Genomic DNA, 23607 nt, shown 5'->3' on the forward strand with positions numbered 1-23607 from the left:
ACCAAGGCTTTGTTCTTGAAGCTCTCGGCTTTTCACTATTCAAAAGGCAAGAAGAATTTCAAAACTCAAGATCCAAGCCTCCTAAATTGGTAAGATAATTCCCTAATCATCTTCATGCTTAGTTAGGACTATATCATGAGTTTAAGCCATTAATTCCTTCTCAATCTTCTTCATTTAATCAAAGAAGAAGACAATGAATAGTGTTTTCAAGTTTTTAACTTGAACTTTTTCTTGTTTTTCTTGAAGATCCAAGCATTCTTAAGACTTCTCAAAGCTTCTTAAGGCTTCCTAGCTCCTCCCACCACTTCAAGGAAGGTATACCATCTCCAAACCCTAGATTCCTATATATTATAAGATGATTTTGATTAGTAGGATGATATTGTAGCTTGTTGTTGTGATTAGAGTTTGGGATTTGAAATGGTAGTGAAATGGAATGGTAAATATTGTGGTTTTGATTTAAAAGAACTTAAGTATGATTAAAGTTAAGTTTAGGCATAAGTATGAATGATTAAATTGAATTGGTTGGGGTTGTTATGATGTGATAAGGATGGATGTTGGTTGTATGTTGGATTTGAGGTTGGTTTGTGGTTGGTTTTGAATGGTTTAAAATTTGGAAATCGCGTAAACATAGCCGTCGTAACGTCCGATTTTCTTTGGACTGTTTTTGTGCATAGCATTAGGACCCGAGAACCCCCTGCTAGTTTATGACCACTGCCATGTTTAGATAGCTCATGTTACGAGCTTCGTTTTGATATGTAGTTCGTTCGATTCCGATGCACGGTTTAGGAGAAACGACCGTTTCAAGTAACGGCGTTTCGCGAACAAAACTTTTTCCCTCGCCTTACTTTGAAACATAGGTTAAAGACCAAAAAGGGTTAATTAATGTATGAAACATTTATGGTAAGTGTGTTAGGCAGTTGGTAAGACACTCGCGAAGGAATCGCTTTAAAACTCGTAAAGATTAAATTATTAAAAATGGTGGAGCCGAGGGTACCCGAGTGACTTAAGCAAATCAGTGAGCGCAAAACAAGCGTTAGAGTCTAAGTTAGTTAAAGTAAAGATTTACAAGTGATTTTGGTTTAATTCCAACTTACTTGTTGTTTATAGGTTACCAGACTCGTCCCGAGCCTTTTATCACCCCAAGTCGCTCAGGCAAGTATTCTATCCGTTATACTGTTGTTGTGATGTATACATTTGTATATGCATGATCTTGCGATAAATGCATATTGGTTATTTAGCAAATTCTTGCGATATATTGTAGCATGTGATATGGTATATATGCATGTCTGTTTCATATTCTTGAAATATATATCTGTTGGTTCAGTTGATAATATCTATGCTAGAGAATAGCGGTAACTTGCATATACCCTTAGTATAGGGACCCAAAGGCGAAAATATTTTCTAAAACCGGGAGTCGAGGATCCCGAGTAGATTTTGTATATATGGATATGGATATATATATATATATATTTATATATATATATGGTTATAGTTTTCCAAACTATTAATCGAATAAGGTTTATTCGATAACTTTAACTTTATTTTATTATTGAATATTATTTCGAATATTATTCGAAAGCGTATGACTCCTTTTATTTTATTAAATGAATATTATTTTGAATATTCATTGGAGGACTTATGACTCCTTTTATTTTATTATCTGAATATTATTTGAATATTCATTCGAAGGCTTATGACTCAATTTATATTATTTATTGAATATTATTTGAATATTCATTTGAGGATCTATGACTCCGATTATTTGCTGAGGTATATTCTTTATTTTATTAAAGAATAAGATGTCAATAATCAAACTTATTTTCGATTATTCAAATAAAGATAATACTTTCATATAAGTATATCTTTGGTTATTTAATACTCGTTTCAAGTATAAGTTTTAATACTTCTACTTCAATTATTTTTATAAAGATTATTCTTTATGGGAATATTATTTAAATAATAATATTCAGTCATTTTCTAAATATTCTGGGGACTGATTTACTTCATTAAATCAGCTTTACTCCAAACACTCTATAAAGTGTTTTCGAGTCTTCAAAATGATTTTTAAAAGTTAGAGCGGATCCCAAAACTCATTTTTATATTTAAGATCTTCCTTTTTAAGGGGATTTAAATACTCGCTCAAAACCTGAGGGATCCGGCTCTGTGGTGTATTTTATATTCGCAACAAGGTTGCAGTTTTGGTAAATGAATTGATTACTTGCCCAATGTTCGGGAAGTAAGCCCATCTAATTGAGTCGGCATAAGCGACAGGCCGGGGTACGGTCTATTATTGTGTAAGTGGCTGGGTGGCAGTCCATCAACGCGTAAGAGGCCGGGTGGCGGTCCAGCACAAGGTCCTTATGAGGCCAGGGTGATGACCGGTGGGGGATTCATCCATCTACTAGTATAAAAGGTTACTTATTGGTATCTTTTCCTGATCAGCAAGATATCTGGTTTATGCCAAAATTCTTTTCCTTTCCAAAATTTATTGGATGTTTCAAACTCTGTTCATACTTTACATAACAGAGGTTCCAGGAAATGTTTAAGAGATATATATGTGGATATATATATATCGGGACTAAATAAAGTATCTCGTAACTTTTTTTCATTCAATAATATTTCAAAGATTGAATCTATTCAAGTCTTAACTTGTGGTCTCATCTATGGGATGTTTTTCTTAAAACTTATAATACTTTGAACGGTGGTAGTTCAAGTAGCTTTATAAATGATATAAGTGTGGTGAAGTATTGGTAACTTCATTCCTTGTTTTTACTTATATCTAGTAAGTAATTATCTTACACATGATAGAGATTCTATTAAGTATCCATTTAGATACTTATATTATTGTTATCACTATGTATTATCTTGCGAGCTGTAAGGATCACTCTTGCTTTATTTCTTCATCACACAACAACAGTTAGGAGAGATGGCCAGACTCCAGCAGACCCAGCGCAAGCGCGTGGGAAGCGTCCCGCGTCTTCCCGATGATGTTGTAGCTGCTATAGCTGCAGAGGTAGATCCATTGTAGATCAGACCATCTACTTTTGAGAATCAAATTATGTATAATTATAACTTGTGGCAGATAATGGCAATTAACTGTAAATTTATCAAGTAATCATTTTGGGTTGTAATAACTGTTAAATGGTGGATTCAAAGACTTGTATTTATTTCAATTTCATCTCTGAGACTATAACGGGTTGTGGCGTGTGTTAGTATGGGGTCACAGCATGAGGTTATTTATTATTAATTAAGTGAAGTGATATTGTGGAAAGAAAGACCGTGACAACCCGGATCCCCGACCCCGGATCTGGGGGTGTTACAGAAATGGTATCAGAGCCAAGCGTTATAAACCTCAGAGATGATGCGTCAATATAATAACAAACTCACAAAGATAATAAGAACTCTTGCCAAGTTCATAGTCGGACTACTTAAAGTAGTGCTGACAGTTAAAACCCTTACGGGAACCCTTATAAGTATCATGATAGTAACTTAGCTCGTTTAATGTGTAGGCGCCTGAGATAGAGGACCCTGAGATGTTCGAGCGTGAGCATGATGATGCATTGCTAGATGTTGAGGATCAGGAGGAGCCTGAGATGGAGGAGGATGAGGAGGACCCCTCAGAGGAGCCTGAGACGGAGGTCATTGCTGTTTCAGATGAGGAGGACCCCTCAGAGGAGTCAGAGACAGAGGTTATTGCTATTCCAGATGAGGAGGACCTGGATGAGGTCCCAGTAGCTGAGGAGCGTGTTGGACCTATGGTAGTGTATGCTGGTACCCCATTACCCACACTTCCGGTGGTCAGAGCCCCTACCCCTCCACCACTATCTTGGATTCCTGATGATGACAGCTCAGAGACCCATACTTCCGAGCCTAGGCAGACCGAGGAGGCACCCTCAGCGGCTCCGGATTCACCACCTCTTGACCCTGCCCACAGGCAGTCTTCGTTAGCACATGGATATGTTCAGGATGTTCTGAGGACCCGAGTGGCTGTTGCCGAGGGCCGACTAGATGAGGCCAGGAGGGAGTTGGATGCAGAGAGGGCGGGTAGACGTACCCGAGCTTATGAGACTAGGGCTTCTATACCCCGATCCTTGAGGAGGGAGATTACGGGGATAGAGCTCACATCCCGAGCGAGGCTCAGATCGCTCCAGGGGGACAGGCATGGTAGGATCTCCAGGCGGCAGGCCGACTATATCTTCCGTCGTGCGATGGAAAGGGTTTGGGAGCTGACCCGATCCGGTGTGTGATTCAGGATTGATGATGGAATAGTCTAGTTGTCTAGTTAGCCGAGGCCTTAGTAAGAGCCAATTTTCCGGGATAGTTGACTTGTATATAGCATCCCTTTTTCTGACTAGACAGATAGACTCTGTGTATCACTTTTGGGACAGATGACTGTAGCACTGTTGTACTTTTGACCAGATCAAACTATGTATCTCTCGCATTATGTATATATTTGTTTCCTTTCGGTTCAGTTCCATAGTGACGGGATCACTGTTTTTATCATTATTATTACTGCACTTCGTATTAGAACTTTCTTAAAATAATAGAATTGCGATATACGTTCTCCCCATTATAAGAGCTGTGCAAGGTACAATGTTGTATATGATTGTGACCTAACATTGAATTTTCCCAATAATTGTTTTTATTATTATCAGAATCATGCCGCCAAGAAAGATTGGAACTAGGGCGAACCCTGGATCTGAAGACCAGGGAAGCCATAACCAGGATGATAGGAACCAGGAGCACAGTGAAGAGGAAGATGAGGATTATGTGGAACAGGATGACTTCCTGTATGAAGAGGAAGAGGAAACATATGATGTTGAGGGATTTGAGATAGAGGCTGAAGAAGGAGAAATCGAGGTTGAGCAACCAGTACCAAACCCAGGCATGGATCCCATGGGCCAGTTCATGCAACTCCTAAGGCAGAATTTGGAACGTCAACCCAACCCACCCCCTCAAGGAAGTAACAATGTTGTGGCAAACTCTTTCAGGGCTTTTAAGTCCCTTAAGCCCCCTGAGTTCCACGGATCAGCCGACCCAGTTGAGGCAAGGGCATGGTTAAAGGAAATGGAGAAATCTTTTGAGATTTTGAGTACCGAGGAGGCACAGAAGACTGTATTTGCTACCTACCTTCTGAAAGGAGAAGCTAACTACTGGTGGCAGGCCAAGAAAAACATGGAGACAGATGCTATTATAACCTGAGAGAGATTTAGTCAGTTGTTTCTGGGAAAGTATTTCCCGAGGTTTATGGAAAACCAGATGGAGCTCAAGTTCTTGGAGCTAAAGCAGAATAACTTGTCTGTAGCAGAGTATGAAGCGAAATTTACTGAGTTATCAAGGTTTATGCCGGAGTTTGTGAGCACCGAGGAAAAGAAAGCTAGGAGGTTTCAGCAGGGACTGAAACCGTGGATTCAGAATAGGGTGGCAATCCTTGAGCTTACGGACTATACCACTCTGGTGCAAAAGGCAACGATTGTAGAAGTCGGAAGTGAACAGATGCAGAAGGAAAGAGAGAAGAAAGGAATAAAGAGGAAAAGTATGAGCATGGGTGGAGGTTCCGCAGGAAGGAGCTTCCCAACTAGATTTAATCGAGGAGCAGTGTCCCTACCAGAAAGGAACACTGGGTTTAAGCGGCCAATGAGTGTGAGTGTGAGCCAGGGCGGCCAGAAGTCAAGAATGTCCTATTCCAACCAGTCTCGACCCCCATTGCCAGCCTGTAACATATGTGGAAGGAATCACACTGGGGAGTGTAAAGGAAAGCCAGTAACCTGTTTTAAGTGCGGTCGGGAAGGCCATTACTCAAATAAGTGCCCATCATCAACCCCTGCCGTCATTCCAACCGCCACTTGTCATCAGTGCGGACGCCCAGGTCATTGGAAGAGGGAATGCCCAATGAACAAACCAGCAGCTTCGGGAGCAAGCAAGGCTGCTTCTAATAAGCCACCTACTGCGAGGACTTTCAACATGACAGTCCAGGATGCTATGAAAGATTCAGATGTGATAACAGGTACCCTTTCTCTAAATTCAGTCAGTGCAAATGTTTTATTTGATTCAGGAGCAACTAAATCTTTTATATCAAAGGACCTTGCGCGTAAGTTAAGACTTAAGGCTAAACCCTTGATAGAACCCTTACAAGTAGAAATAGCCAATCATGAAATTATTCCTGTTAACCAGATTCACCCCGCCTGTGAGATAGGCATAGGGGAGCAATCTTTCAGTGTTGATCTGATTCCTTTTAAATTAGGGGAGTTTGATGTGATTTTGGGAATGGACTGGCTATCTAGCAACGATGCTCAGATAGACTGTAAAGGGAAGAAAGTTAAGTTAAATATCCCCGGGAAGAAAGAAGTTATATTTAGAGGAAAGAGGCAGACGCAGAAATTTTTGACTATGGCCCAGGCCAAAAGGATGCTACGAAAAGGAAGTGAGGCTTACCTAGCCTATGTGGTGGACACGCAGAAGGAGGTGCCCAACTTACAAGATATTTCAGTAGTCAACGAATTTGAAGATGTATTCCCCCAAGACCTTCCGGGATTACCACCCGATAGAGTGATTGAATTTGCTATTGAGTTGGCCCCAGGGACGGCGCCAGTTTCAAAAGCACCTTACCGGTTAGCCCCGTTAGAAATGAAGGAATTAGCTATCCAATTGCAGGAACTCTTGGATAAGGGTATGATAAGACCCAGTGTGTCTCCGTGGGGAGCACCAGTTTTATTTGTTAAGAAGAAAGATGGGAGCATGAGGTTGTGCATAGACTATCGAGAGTTGAACAAGCTAACCATAAAGAACAGGTACCCATTACCTAGAATAGACGATCTGTTCGACCAACTAAAGGATGCTGTTTATTTTTCCAAGATCGACCTGAGAACTGGATATCACCAACTAAAGATTAAACCCGAAGATATTTCCAAGACAGCGTTCCGTACCAGGTATGGGCATTATGAGTTCTTGGTAATGTCCTTTGGATTAACCAACGCCCCAGCGGCTTTCATGGATTTAATGAATAGAGTATTTAAGAAGTACTTGGACAAGTGTGTGATAGTTTTTATCGATGATATTTTGATCTACTCAAGGACTGAGGCAGAACATGCAGAGCATTTGAGGATAGCTCTAGGAATACTCAGAGAGGAGCAGTTATATGCCAAATTCTCGAAGTGTGAATTCTGGCGGAATGGAGTACAGTTTTTAGGACATGTGATCAATAAAGAAGGAGTATTGGTCGACCCCTCCAAGATAGAGGCGGTCTCAAATTGGGAAAGGCCAACCACACCCACAGAGGTAAGGAGTTTCATAGGATTGGCCGGCTACTATCGTAGATTTGTTCAGGACTTTGCAAAGATCGCAGCCCCTTTGACACGACTTACTCGTAAGACAGAGAAGTTTGAATGGACGGAGAAATGTGAGAACAGTTTTCAGGAATTAAAGAAAAGGTTGATAACGGCTCCGGTATTGGCATTACCGGACGGAAAAGGAGATTTTGTGATATATAGTGACGCGTCGCACAAAGGATTAGGATGTGTGCTTATGCAGCACGGTAAAGTTATTGCGTATGCGTCGAGACAACTGAAGGAATACGAGGTTAGATATCCTACTCATGACCTTGAGCTCGCGGCAATAGTATTTGCTTAAAAATTTGGAGGCACTACTTGTATGGAGAGAAGTGCGAGATTTTCACAGACCATAAGAGCCTCAAGTACATATTTACGCAGAAAGAGCTCAACATGCGCCAGAGGAGATGGTTAGAACTAATCAAGGACTATGATTGTGAGATTCTCTATCATCCAGGGAAAGCCAATGTGGTGGCTGATGCCCTTAGTAGAAAGGAAAGACTCAAATGATAACGACTTCGGAAGAGTTGATAAGGGATTTTGAGAGAATGGAAATAGAAGTAAAGGTAACCGGAACCGGAACTGAAAAGCTTTTTGAGATCTCAATGCAGCCAGAGTTATTGGAAAAGATCAGATTGTGCCAGGAGAAAATAATGAATGAAGGCAGAGAGTCAATGACTGGAGAGGAGATCCATACCTGAGAAAGATGATAAAGGGATAATGAGGTACTCCTACCGAATTTGGGTTCCGAATGTTCAAGAACTTAAAGATGAGATTTTGGATGAAAGCCATAGTTCAAGGTATTCCATTCACCCGGGAAGTACCAAGATGTATAGGGATTTGAAGGAATATTACTGATGGCCCAACATGAAGAGGGACGTAGCAGAATGGGTAAACAAGTGTTTGACTTGCCAAAGAGTAAAGGCAGAGCACCAGAGACCCAGTGGACTTTTGCGACCCCTGGAGATTCCCGAATGGAAATGGGAACAGATAGCGATGGATTTTGTTGTAGGCTTGCCAAGGACGAAAGCCAATCACGACGCCATTTGGGTAATTATAGACCGACTGACAAAGTCAGCTCATTTCATTCCTATCAATGAGAGATACACAGTCGATAGACTGGTGGACATTTACCTTAAGGAAATAGTGACGCGACATGGAGTCCCAGCGTCCATTGTCTCAGACCGAGACCCCAGGTTCAACTCCAGATTTTGGAGGAGCTTTCAGGAATGTGCGGGAACCAAGTTAAATATGAGTACCGCGTACCATCCCCAGACGGATGGACAAGAGTGAAAGGACCATCCAGACACTAGAGGATATGTTGAGAGTCTGTGCAATAGACCTTAAAGGAAGTTGGGATGATCACTTGCCGTTGATCGAGTTTTCTTATAACAATAGCTTTCATGCTAGCATCGGAATGCCGCCTTATGAGGCCCTGTACGGAAGAAGGTGTCGATCTCCCTTATACTGGGATGAAGTAGGAGAGCGGAAGATGCTCGGACCCAAATGGTCCAAAGGACCAAAGATATAGTGGATCTTATCAGAGGGCGACTTGTGGCAGCCCAAGACAGACAGAAGAAATATGCAGACCTAGCCCGAAAGGACAAGGAATATGAAGTAGGGGACTTAGTACTGCTGAAAGTATCCCCTTGGAAGGGATTAATGAGGTTCGGAAAGAAAGGAAAACTAAGCCCAAGATACATTGGACCTTTTGAGATATTAAGACGGATTGGAAAGTTAGCTTACGAGCTAGCCCTACCCCCTAATTTGCAACAAGTTCATAATGTGTTCCATGTGTCAATGCTAAGGAGGTATCATCGGGATGCCAGGCACATAGTGGAGTACGAGCAGGTGGATATGCAGCCAGATCTAACTTACGTGGAGAAGCCAGTAAGGATTATGGATAAGAAGGAGCAGGTGCTTCGGAACAAAGTGATCAAGCTAGTCAGAGTACTATGGCAGAATCATAACGTGGAAGAATCAACTTGGGAACTAGAGAGCACAATGCTAGAAAAGTACCCCCATTTGTTTTCTGTTTGATTCCGGGACGGAATCCTTTTAAGGAGGGGAGACTGTAATAACCCCAAAATTTTCAACTTTTTGTAACCCTTGTGAATAGTGTTTTAGCTGAATGAGAAAACTTTTCACGCCACACTATGTAGGGGTTCTGTTATGGATATTCTGGGATATTATTAGTACTCTATATAGTATATAAGTGTATGTAAAGATCGTCAGAATCCAATTCCGAACACTTTGGTTTTTCCCGGAAATCCACAAGATACGGAGAGAATTGAGTATAAGGTAACAGGATAAAAATGATTTAAATTAAAGGATTATAATAGAGGATCATAAAAAGGAATATAATGTATTGAGAAAGGTTAAGGGAACCTAAGTAATAAGATCCCGGGTATGATCCTTCAAACGATAAACGAGAACGAAAGTAAGCGAACCGTATAACAGATCAGCGGTCATTAGGCAAACGATTAGGAAGTTAATCAAAGGGATTAGTGGGAATGATGTCATCTAACCAATAGAAAGAGGACAAGGAAGGGAGGATGACATCATGAGGATGACATAAGCATGACATGGGAAGGAAGGAGGTGTGGTAGCTTTGTAACCACACAAATTCAAGGGCAAAAAGGTAATTGACTAAATCAAATACAAAAACCAAGCAACCAAGCCAAGTAAAATCATTTTCATCAAAAAATCAAAAAGCAACCAAGGCTTTGTTCTTGAAGCTCTCGGCTTTTCACTATTCAAAAGGCAAGAAGAATTTCAAAACTCAAGATCCAAGCCTCCTAAATTGGTAAGATAATTCCCTAATCATCTTCATGCTTAGTTAGGACTATATCATGAGTTTAAGCCATTAATTCCTTCTCAATCTTCTTCATTTAATCAAAGAAGAAGACAATGAATAGTGTTTTCAAGTTTTTAACTTGAACTTTTTCTTGTTTTTCTTGAAGATCCAAGCATTCTTAAGACTTCTCAAAGCTTCTTAAGGCTTCCTAGCTCCTCCCACCACTTCAAGGAAGGTATACCATCTCCAAACCCTAGATTCCTATATATTATAAGATGATTTTGATTAGTAGGATGATATTGTAGCTTGTTGTTGTGATTAGAGTTTGGGATTTGAAATGGTAGTGAAATGGAATGGTAAATGTTGTGGTTTTGATTTAAAAGAACTTAAGTATGATTAAAGTTAAGTTTAGGCATAAGTATGAATGATTAAATTGAATTGGTTGGGGTTGTTATGATGTGATAAGGATGGATGTTGGTTGTATGTTGGATTTGAGGTTGGTTTGTGGTTGGTTTTGAATGGTTTAAAATTTGGAAATCGCGTAAACATAGCCGTCGTAACGTCCGATTTTCTTTGGACTGTTTTTGTGCATAGCATTAGGACCCGAGAACCCCCTGCTAGTTTATGACCACTGCCATGTTTAGATAGCTCATGTTACGAGCTTCGTTTTGATATGTAGTTCGTTCGATTCTGATGCACGGTTTAGGAGAAACGACCGTTTCAAGTAACGGCGTTTCGCGAACGAAAACTTTTTCCCTCGCCTTACTTTGAAACATAGGTTAAAGACCAAAAAGGGTTAATTAATGTATGAAACATTTATGGTAAGTGTGTTAGGCAGTTGGTAAGACACTCGCGAAGGAATCGCTTTAAAACTCGTAAAGGATTAAATTATTAAAAATGGTGGAGCCGAGGGTACCCGAGTGACTTAAGCAAATCAGTGAGCGCAAAACAAGCGTTAGAGTCTAAGTTAGTTAAAGTAAGATTTACAAGTGATTTTGGTTTAATTCCAACTTACTTGTTGTTTATAGGTTACCAGACTCGTCCCGAGCCTTTTATCACCCCAAGTCGCTCAGGCAAGTATTCTATCCGTTATACTGTTGTTGTGATGTATACATTTGTATATGCATGATCTTGCGATAAATGCATATTGGTTATTTAGCAAATTCTTGCGATATATTGTAGCATGTGATATGGTATATATGCATGCCTGTTTCATATTCTTGAAATATATATCTGTTGGTTCAGTTGATAATACCTATGCTAGAGAATAACGGTAACTTGCATATACCCTTAGTATAGGGACCCAAAGGCGAAAATATTTCTAAAACCGGGAGTCGAGGATCCCGAGTAGATTTTGTATATATGGATATGGATATATATATATATATATATTTATATATATATATGGTTATAGTTTTCCAAACTATTAATCGAATAAGGTTTATTCGATAACTTTAACTTTATTTTATTATTGAATATATTTCGAATATTATTCGAAGGCGTATGACTCCTTTTATTTTATTAATGAATATTATTTTGAATATTCATTCGAGGACTTATGACTCCTTTTATATTATTATCTGAATATTATTTGAATATTCATTCGAAGGCTTATGACTCAGTTTATATTATTTATTGAATATTATTTGAATATTCATTTGAGGATCTATGACTCCGATTATTTGCTGAGGTATATTCTTTATTTTATTAAAGAATAAGGTGTCAATAATCAAACTTATTTTCGATTATTCAAATAAAGATAATACTTTCATATAAGTATATCTTTGGTTATTTAATACTCGTTTCAAGTATAAGTTTTAATACTTCTACTTCAATTATTTTATAAAGATTATTCTTTATGGGAATATTATTTAAATAATAATATTCAGTCATTTTCTAAATATTCTGGGGACTGATTTACTTCATTAAATCAGCTTTACTCCAAAACACTCTATAAAGTGTTTTCGAGTCTTCAAAATGATTTTTAAAGTTAGAGCGGATCCCAAAACTCATTTTTATATTTAAGATCTTCCTTTTTAAGGGGATTTAAATACTCGCTCAAAACCTGGGGAATCCGGCTCTGTGGTGTATTTTATATTCGCAACGAGGTTGCAGTTTTGGTAAATGAATTGATTACTTGCCCAATGTTCGGGAAGTAAGCCCATCTAATTGAGTCGGCATAAGCGACAGGCCGGGGTACGGTCTATTATTGTGTAAGTGGCTGGGTGGCAGTCCATCAACAGCGTAAGAGGCCGGGTGGCGGTCCAGCACAAGGTCCTTATGAGGCCAGGGTGATGACCGGTGGGGGATTCATCCATCTACTAGTAGAAAAGGTTACTTATTGGTATCTTTGCCTGATCAGCAAGATATCTGGTTTATGCCAAAATTCTTTTCCTTTCCAAAATTTATTGGATGTTTCAAACTCTGTTCATACTTTACATAACAGAGGTTCCAGGAAATGTTTAAGAGATATATATGTGGATATATATATCGGGACTAAATAAAGTATCTCGTAACTTTTTTCATTCAATAATATTTCAAAGATTGAATCTATTCAAGTCTTAACTTGTGGTCTCATCTATGGGATGTTTTTCTTAAAACTTATAATACTTTGAACGGTGGTAGTTCAAGTAGCTTTATAAATGATATAAGTGTGGTGAAGTATTGGTAACTTCATTCCTTGTTTTTACTTATATCTAGTAAGTAATTATCTTACACATGATAGAGATTCTATTAAGTATCCATTTAGATACTTATATTATTGTTATCACTATGTATTATCTTGCGAGCTGTAAGGCTCACTCTTGCTTTATTTCTTCATCACACAACAACAGTTAGGAGAGATGGCCAGACTCCAGCAGACCCAGCGCAAGCGCGTGGGAAGCGTCCCGCGTCTTCCCGATGATGTTGTAGCTGCTATAGCTGCAGAGGTAGATCCATTGTAGTTCAGACCATCTACTTTTGAGAATCAAATTATGTATAATTATAACTTGTGGCAGATAATGGCAATTAACTGTAAATTTATCAAGTAATCATTTTGGGTTGTAATAACTTTTAAATGGTGGATTCAAAGACTTGTATTATTTCAATTTCATCTCTGAGACTATAACGGGTTGTGGTGTGTGTAGTATGGGGTCACAGCATAAGGTTATTTATTATTAATTAAGTGAAGTGATATTGTGGAAAGAAAGACCGTGACAACCCGGATCCCCGACCCCGGATCTGGGGGTGTTACAGGGGCTAAATTAATCCGCTTGGTCGTTGATGTTCTGCCTTCACTTTCTGACAAGTATAACACTTCGCAACCCATTCCGCTACGTCTCGCTTCATATTTGGCCACCAAAAGTTTTTCTTTAAGTCCCGATACATTTTGGTACTTCCCGGGTGGATTGAAAATTTCGAATTGTGGGCTTCGTGTAGGATCTCATTCTTTATTTCAGGTACATGAGGATCCATATTCTAGAAGAAAACCTTAGTATCCCTTGCTCATCCCTTTGAGTATTAATCTCTTCTCCTGATAAATGATTCTTCTCTTTCTCTCATTACTTCTTCTTGACATTTCTTTATCTTTTCCACTAGTGTTGGCTGAAAAGTCATTGCACGACAAACTTCTTCAACTTTTCAACAATCACAAAGTTCTAGTTCAAATCTCTTGATTTCTTCAGATAATTCCTTTGATGTTGTCATCATATTCAGTCTCTCCTTCCTACTTAGAGCATCGGCCACAACATTCGCCTTTCCAGGATGGTAATTTATCGAACAGTCATAGTCCTTGATCAAATCCAGCCATCTCCTCTACCTCATATTGAGCTCCTTCTGAGTGAAAATGTACTTTAAACTCTTGTGATCCGTGTAGATTTTACACTTTTCTTCGTAGAGGTAATGTCTCCAAATCTTTAGTGCGAACACTATGGCGGCTAGTTCCAAGTCATGCGTCGGGTACTTCAACTCATGCGGTTTCAACTGTCTTGACGCATACGCGATCACCTTACTGTGTTGCATTAACACACAACCCAATCCCTTATGTGAAGCGTCGCTGAATACCACAAATTTTCCTTGGTCATCTGGAAGTACTAACACCGGAGCTGTTACCAATCTCTGCTTCAACTCTTGAAAGCTATCCTCACATTCTGCACTCCATTCAAACTTTTGATTCTTTCTGGTTAACTTGGTCAATGGCGTGGCGACTTTCGAAAATCCTTGACGAACCTTCTATAGTATCCTACCAACCCTAGAAAACTTCGCACTTCCGTAGGAGTCTTTGGCCTCTCCCAACTCATAACTGCCTCAATCTTTGCCGGATCCACTTTAACTCCTTCATTTCCAATGACATGCCCCAAAATTGAACTTCCTTTAACCAAAACTCACATTTGGTAAACTTGGCGTACAACTTCTCTTGACGGAGTATCTCCAATGCTATCCAGAGGTGCTGTTTATGTTCTTCTTCCGACTTAGAATAAATAAGGATGTCATCAATGAACACCACGACAAACTTGTCCAAATACTTCTTAAATACTCGATTCATCAAATCCATAAATGCGGCCGAGGCATTGGTCAATCCAAACGGCATTACTAGGAATTCATAATGCCCATATCTGGTCCTAAATGCTGTCTTGGAAATATCTTCTTCTTTGATCTTTAGTTGATGGTATCCCGATCTCAAGTCAATCTTTGAAAAGCACTTTACTCCCTTCAGCTGATCAAAAAGGTCATTTATTCTTGGTAGCGGGTAGCGGTTCTTGATCGTTACCTTATTCAACTCCCGATAATCTATGCATAGTCGCATACTCCCATCTTTCTTCTTTACAAACAGAACAGGTGCTCCCCATGGCGACGTACTTGGCCGTATCACTCCTTTATCCAACAACTCTTGAAGCTGGCTCGCCAACTCTTTCATTTCTGCTGGTGCCATTCTATATGGGGCCTTTGAAACTGGTTCCGTGCCTGGAGCAAGGTTGATCTCGAACTCGATTTGTCGATCTGATGGTAAGCCTGGTAGTTCATCAGGAAACACATCTGGGGACTTATTAACTACAGGGATATCTTCTATGTTGGGGTTGCCCTTTTCTGAATCCACTACATACGCTAGGAATGACTCACAACCTTTTCTAAGTAGCTTCTTAGCCTGAATGATTGTGAGAAATAGTTGTTCTTTCCTCTTCCCCTTAAATACTACCTTCTCTCCACTCTTCGCCTTTAAATACACTTTCTTGATCTTACATTTAATCTGAGCGTTATTTTCTCCTAACCAATCCATGCCTAAAAATAAATCAAACTCTCCCAACTTGAAGAGTATCAAGTCGGCTGAGAACTTATACCCCAAAATATCAATCTCACACTTCAGACAGAATTGATTCACATGAATCTTCTCTTGGTTCGCAATTACCACATTTACTACCTCAATCATAATCATTTTATCACATTGAAGCTTATCAACAAAAGATTCTGATATAAAAGATCTTGTTGCTCCCGAATCAATCAATACTTTAGCTTTGACATTATTGAGTAAAAGTGTACCTGCTATCACCTCAGAATTCTGAACAGCATCCTTCATCTTCAGATCAAATGTCCTTGCTGTTGCTTGCGGGGTTGGTGTAGGTGGTGGAGGTAATGCCAATACCTCAGCTGGCACGCTCGACTGGTACTTGCCACGTTCATTAGAGCTTTGACTGGTCTGATTGCCTTACACTCCCTAACCATGTGTCCAGTCTTCCCACACTTCTAGCACGTACTCCTGACTTCGGCATCTTGCACTCATTCGCCAAATGTCCCTTCTGATTGCACCTACAGCATGACATGCTCAACTTATTACACACTCCGGGGTGCCTTCTTCCACAGTGCTTGCATTCGGGTCTCTGGAACCTGTTTTCTCCAACTTGCCCTTGGCTTGCCTGGATGTTCCTCTTTGATTCTTGCCTTTTTCCCAAATTTCCCTTCTTTTGAAAATTTCCGCCCTTATGGAATCCGATCCTCTTTACATTCCGATCTTGTGAACTTCCCGCTTCAGACTTTTCTCCATAAAATGGAACCTTCCTCTTCTTGTTATCCCTTTCCTTCCTTGACTGTGTCCCATTATTTTCAATCAGAGTAGCTTTCTATACTACTCCCGCATAAGTTTCAAGCTCAAACATAGCCACTCTATCTCTGATCCAAGGCTCCAATCCTTGCTGAAATTTCTTCGCTTTTTCCTCCTCGGTACTGGTATACTTTGTCACAAACCTTGACAACTCAGTGAACTTCTTCTCATATTCCAGTACAATCATGTTCCCTTGCTTCAGCTCCAAAAATTTAAGCTCCATCTTATTCTGCATGTACTTAGGGTAATACTTGTCCATAAATAACTTCTTAAATCTCTCCCAAGAAACCTGCTGAGTTGCTTCCATAGCTTTTACTGATTCCCACCAATAGATGACTTCGCCCTTCAAGAAGTAAGTAGCATACGGCGTCTTTTGATCGTCTCCTAACTGTACCAACTCAAAAGCCCTTTCCATCTCCTTAATCCATGTATTAGCTATTACTGGATCAGTGGTATCATGAAATGCAGGTGGATTCACATTCTGAAAAGCCTTGAAAGTGACAATTTGTCTAGGTGGTACTGGTGGTTCAGGTGGTTGGTGTGGTTCATGGTTATCTTGGTTTTCAATTCGATGTTGAAGAGTTAGTTGTTGTTGGGCTATAGCATTGGTTTTCTATTGCAAAGTTTCCAGTAGTCGAAGAATATTTGGGTCTGTGGTGGATGTGGTTGTTGGGTTCTTCTTTGTGGGAGGCATGATCCTGAAATAAGGGTTATGTCAAAACAGATACGAATAATAAAACAATTCGAGGGTATCGCATGGCATTCTTATTTACATATGAGGTCAGGTTTCAAATTAAGCAGATATGATGATGCATATAAAAGCGTATAATAATAGTTGAGAGCAATTGGAACAATAGAGCATGATTATTGAAATTTAAAGGTCACAATACATGGGATTAGAACAAAGTCTGATTCTAGGATCAACAGGCTTATTTAAAGGAAATAACGGAAACAACTGGGAAATTCTACGGAGTCTGATAGTACAACAACATGAAAGGTAAATGGAAAGAACTAAGGCTCCACTCCATCTGAACGGGGCTTGGTAGTCTTTTCCTCTCGAAGCGTCTTCACAATGCTTTGGAGCTCATCCGCCACCATCTGAATGACATACTGGCTGGTACGGTCCCGGTGCGCTGGCATCTCCTCAAGCTTAGTGTTGACGTACTGAACCAAGGTCTCAAGTCTCGCAGTCATCTGCTCCTTGGGCTTCCCTTCGTAGTTTCGGCTGTCCGGGTACACGTTCTTCAGTGGGTCTATCAATCGGTCGTACTTTCCCTGAAGCATATCAAACTCGCGCCTCAACTCAGCATACACGGTGAAAGCAATAGTGTCGTCTGAACCAGAGGATGACGAGGAATGCGCCCTTTGCTGACAAACCAATAAGAGGAGTATTAATAATAAAATTACTTAACCTACTCTCTCGTATATTATCTATAACCTACACATATAACCTTTACCCTATTTGGGCTGTCCAGGGACTCTAAACCGTAGCTCTGATACCAAAACCTATCACACCCCAACTTAAACAGCAAATTAATATAACTATCACAACAAATAAATAAACATACCCAAATCCAAGATCTTACAGTTTAGGGTTTGGAACAACCCAACACTACCATCTATTACAACTGATTTTAAATACCGAGTCCTCACACAAACTACTATCACTTATTCTACCTGAGCTCGAACATAAGCATCAGCATCACAGGTCTTACGGGCAGTCTGCTTGAATCTAACCATAGCAGCTAGCTGTAATATCAGGGTAAAGCAAGGAGTGTGCCAAATGCTCAACAAGTGCTAAACAATACGATACAAATCATAAATCGAGATATATGTTAAAGAATGTCAATGGGAAGACATAACCAGTGATAACGAGAGATAAAACTTTGGGTGATGGCATCATTCCGTTTGTATCAAAACAATTTCAAAATCATATCTTAATCAAAATCATTTTATGACGCTACGGATTACAGCCGGTGATCAGCCGCGAAGTAATCCCGAACCTCGCTGGGTTCTAAAACATTAATGGGAATCCCTAGGCAACTTTAAGCCTAATATAAGTGTGGAAAGGACTCGCGTCTCAGTCCAGATCCACTATTCAAAGAAAACATTTATCCCCCTTTGGGACTGAAAACCGACATTTTATTTATTTCAAAAACTGATGCCGATTTATAACAAAATCTCTTTTACAGTAAACATTTTTTTATCAAGGGATTATAGATCAACTCGAACACGGGAAATAAGGTACTAAATCTCAGGGCCATGATTCACAAAACTATATTCTATTAAAGTAACTGAATGGTTTTCATATATCAAAGATTGGACAAGGGGATTTAGTGAGGCTATTGGATATTATAAAGGGTAATGCCAAATTGGGCTTAAAGCAATGGTTTCTCATCAAGGTTCAAGTGCTGGATCATCAAGAGATAAGCTTCATGAATACTAAGGGTGTTAAGGTATGTAAAAATGATCTTTAACACAGGATATATCAGAATTGTCAAGCTTCAGGATAAGAAAGAGGGGTATCAATAGGGGTTCAAGTATCAGGATGAGATATCAATACTTAGGAATCATCAGCATATAAATCAAGAGAATCAACCAAGAGTTATAACTACCCTTTCTTTTATCCTGGCATTCGAATTACTTTAATATACTATCATGATAAGACCACTTTGCAATACATACTCGAGGGTTCATGGTATTTTATATAATTCAAAGATAAACATAAGATATGTTTGATTTAATATATCAAATGACACAGGATAGTTGCAGCAATGTATGAACTATTAGCAGTAAATATGAAGGACAAGTTGAATTACTTGCCTTGAGAAAGGCTGGTCTGGTCTGACTGGTAGGAGCAACAACTGGAGCTTCACTCGACCTTTATGGCAAGTTTTCCCTCGTCTCGAGATCCTACATAAATAATAATAATCCTCATTACAATATACTCTCACCAACTTAACCTATTTACAACCCGAATTTAACACGGATGACACTTAGGCCTATATGCACTTAATTTATATTCACATTTAATTTATAGTTGCACACACATAGCCACATAATTACATATCATATATTAATACCAAATAACACCATATACACCATAATGCAACACTAGGCTTGGATGATCTCGATCCCCCAACTTAAGTCACTTGGTCGGTAAACTAGACAAATTCTTCTAATTTTGGCTTCCTAACTCGATGTGCCTTTACTAAACTATCCAAGACCTATTGATCCTCACTTGTGCCTTTTATTCTACTGACCTTATACTATCTTACAACTATGGTGGTCGGCCTAAATCTCACTCCTAAGTGTTCTAAAACTATGTGCTAAGTAAAAGTGTTCACTGGTGCAAATTTCATAATGACAACTATGGTTTCTTGAGTGCATTTGACACCCTTAAACTATAGGTTTTCCTTTAAAACTCTTACAAAAGACTCTCCTGACCTAAGGGCATCTCCCAAACTTGATGTGGCTCAAGGGCCTGGCTTGGGCCTTCTTGGGCCTAAGCTCAAAGTCCATGGTTCCCCTGTTTTCCTGGGCAGAAAATACCCTAACTTGAATTAACTTGTGACACATGGTTCTAACTCATATCCTATGAAATATAGTTCGAAAAATTTCTCTGACACTCCCTCTAACTAAGGCCTAACAGGGCCTAATGAGGGCCTACCCATGACATGGTCAAATCTCCCTATTTCTAAGTTGCAACAAAACTGTCCCCTGCTGGACAGATTTTGTTATTCTACTTGTGCACCTAACCAAATGACATTCAAACCTCCAACCAACACCTAAAACCTTTTATATACTCCCAATACTAACTTCTGGTGGCTTGGGCCTCAAAGTGCACATCAATGACATGGTCAAAACTCACTCTAAACCTCAGGGTACTAAACTGATTTTCTGCAGAAATTATAACTCTCCTTTCTCCAAGGTTTTGACTTGACAACTCAACCACCAACAACCCAATACCCAAACCAAGACTTAAACATGGTGATCTACTAAACTAATTCCCTTATACTCAAAATAATCTTGGTGGAGATCATCCTTACCTAAGGTGCAATCATGGCAAAACAAAAAAACCACATTTCACAACTCACAAATCATCAAGTTTTTGAAACAACAAGTTATGCATTTTATAAAGATATACATGACTTATTACCATGCATCAAGAAGCATTAATCAATATTAACATTATTCCTACTGAAATTAAATCTTACTAATAAAATCTTTCCAAATGGTCAAAATCTTATAACATTCTAAATGAAATTCACATGCATGCATGTCTTCGAGTTTTGCAAGTCAAACACATGTTTTCTAAATATGTTTTACCAAGAAATTTACATGCAAGTCTAGCATGAGCTATATCTAGATGATCACTTAGCATGCAAGGAGTTTCATCAAATTTTTACTACAAAATTCAAGCCATTATCACATAAACATGCAAAATTGAACAAAGCAACAAGAATGGTATCAAGAACCATTCATTCGGCTCCCCTATGGTCATGGCCGAATGAAATGGAAGGGAATGGCCATTTAACATCAAGAGTTTTCTTCTCAAGACTTGGAACTTCACCATTCCTTGTAGTCCTCTCAAAAACAACCTTAAACTCACAAGAATCAAGGTTGTACTTTGAGTTTCAACTAAAACCTTAACATGCAACCTTAAAACTTAAACTTCCTACTGAAAACTATTTAAAATATAAGTGATCATGGCATGGGAAGTAACATTTACTTGTTGTAGAAGGTGGAACTTGATTGAGAAAGAAAGAAAATGGGGAGGGGGTTGATCTCGGCAAAACCCGAGAGTGAGGGGGGAGAAATCCGAGAGTGAGAGAGAGGAGGGAGGGAAGAAGGAGTGTGGTGGTGAGTGATGTGTGAAATGATCATGTCTTTACTTGTTTTATGGTTTTGTTTTGACAAAAGTGAGTGGAAATAGGAATTGACATGACCACCCTTCCACTTAAACTTGGATCATTTTGCATGCAAGGGTAAAGGAGGAATTTGGCTAGAAAATAAGAGTTAGTGGGGTGGTAATTATCTCTTTAGCCCTTTTGGATTGAATAGAAAGGATTTGCATGCAAGGACAAATATGTAATTTGCTAATTATAACAATTAACATTTATAAAGATTTATTTTTATAAAATAAAACACAAGTTCAAAAATTATAAAATTTATACCATAAAATAACTTGGATTTTTAGAAATTTTATAAAACTACTTTTGAATTTTGTGAACAAATAACTTTTAAAAAGATATTTATTCAAGGTTTAAAAATATTCCTTATAAATCAAAAATGAAAGAAATAAATAAATTTTGCTTTGAAAATTCATATACCACATAACGAAAATTTAAGACGCAGAAATTCTCATTCACACAAGCATACAATAGTTGAATATATTGGCATTCGGCTTTATAATTACACCAAATTTACAATTAATATTACACAGAAATGCCGGGTGTAAATCCTCTCCCCCTAAAGGGATTCTTTCCCCAGAATCTAAGAGAACAGATGAGGATACCAGGAACGCATATCAGACTCTAACTCCCAAGTCGATTCTTCGACCTTAGGGTTCCTTCAAAGTACTTTTACTAACTTTACTGACTTATTTCTAAGACTCTTCTCTTGCCAGTCGAGTATTTTGACCGGTTGCTCCACAAATGACAGGTCTGCCTGAATTTCTACTGGTTTATATTCTATTATATGGCTAGCGTCAGAATTGTACTTCTTAAGCAATGACACATGGAACACATTATGCACGTGCTGATACTGAGGTGGTAAGGCCAACTCGTAGGCCACCTTCCCTACTTGACTCAAAATTTCAAAAGGACCTATGTATCTAGGTGCTAACTTCCCTTTCTTGCCGAATCTAGACAACCCTTTTCTAGGTGACACCTTCAACAAAATAGCTTCACCAATTGGAATTGAACATCCTTACGTGCCAGATCCGCATACTTCCTCTGTTTATCTTGAGCAGCAAGTAGACTTTTCTGAATTAACTTGACTGAGTCATGCAATTGTTGTACCAATTCTGAGCCGAGAATCCTTCCTTCTCCTACTTCATCCCAACTTGTTGGTGATCTACATTTTCGCCCGTACAAAGCTTCGTATAGTGGCATGCCGATACTGGAATGATAGCTATTGTTGTAAGAGAATTCAATCAACGGCAAGTGGTCGTCCCAACTTCCTGCAAAATCGATTGCACAACTGTGCAACATGTCTTCGATTGTTTGAATTGTCCTTTCACTTTGTCCATCAGTCTGCAGGTGGTACGCCGTGCTCATATTCAATTTCGTGCCAAGACATTCTTGAAATTGCTTCCAAAATCTCGAGTTAAATCGGGGATCTCTGTCTGAAACTATTGATACAGGTACTCCATGCCTTAGTACAATTTTGCACACATACAGATGAACCAATTTGTCTAATGATGACTTCTCGTTAATTGGAAGGAAATGCGCTGACTTTACAATTAATATTACACAGAAATGTCGGGTGTAACAGATATCCTTAAGTTCTGAGTTCCAGTAAGTGCTGATTTCAGTTAAGTACTGATATTTCCTGTTTGTTAAGATCTGAAAACTAAACACAAATCATATTAGACATGACATTATCAAATAATCTAACAATATCCCCCAACTTGTAAATTAGCATAATATACAAGTTTAACAGATATTTGATGATGTCAAAAACATTAAGTATAAATGCATGAGAATTTGACTAGATAACTATAACTTATAGTCCTTAAAGCTTTACCAACTTTAACTTCTGATAACAACTTCAGTCTGTTACACATCAGAATTTATGCAGTTGTAGATCTTGACTTGGCTTCAATTTCTGATCTCTCTGATGTCAGGAGTTGTTCTGAGATAGTTCTTCAAAAGACATCTCTCAGCATATTCAAGTTCATTAACCATTCTCCTTTTTGCATCTTTTAATTCAGCTATATCTTCACCAGTTTGAAAAATAGCAGCCCTGAGATCATTTATTTTAGCTTTCCTTATATCCTGATCTAGTCTGATGACATAGGCTTTATCAGACTCTGGATTGAATTCAAGTCCCTTAATACCAAGATATGTATTGATCTTTGCAGTATTAGGCTTCATTTCCACAATTTCTCCACTATGAGACTCGTACTTAGGACAGTATGTGCTGTCAGACTTTACAGAATAAAGCTTTTTCTGTCTCTGAATTTGAGTCTTCAAATAATTTGCAGCACTATCTGTTAATCTGTTCTTCACTTGAAGTAAGAATAAAACATGTTCTAGTTCCTCATAATACTTCAGTGGTATAGCATTCTGCCTAATTTGGTATACTTTTCCATCTTTCATAAAGTATAACAAGATGTGTTCTTTCAAGAATGTGTGGTAAACCATCTGTACAGATTCAAGTTGATTTAATCTCTCAGAAGT

Source organism: Apium graveolens, chromosome 3 (assembly GCF_009905375.1).
Source record: "Apium graveolens cultivar Ventura chromosome 3, ASM990537v1, whole genome shotgun sequence".
In the NCBI taxonomy this organism is placed as follows: Eukaryota; Viridiplantae; Streptophyta; class Magnoliopsida; order Apiales; family Apiaceae; genus Apium; species Apium graveolens.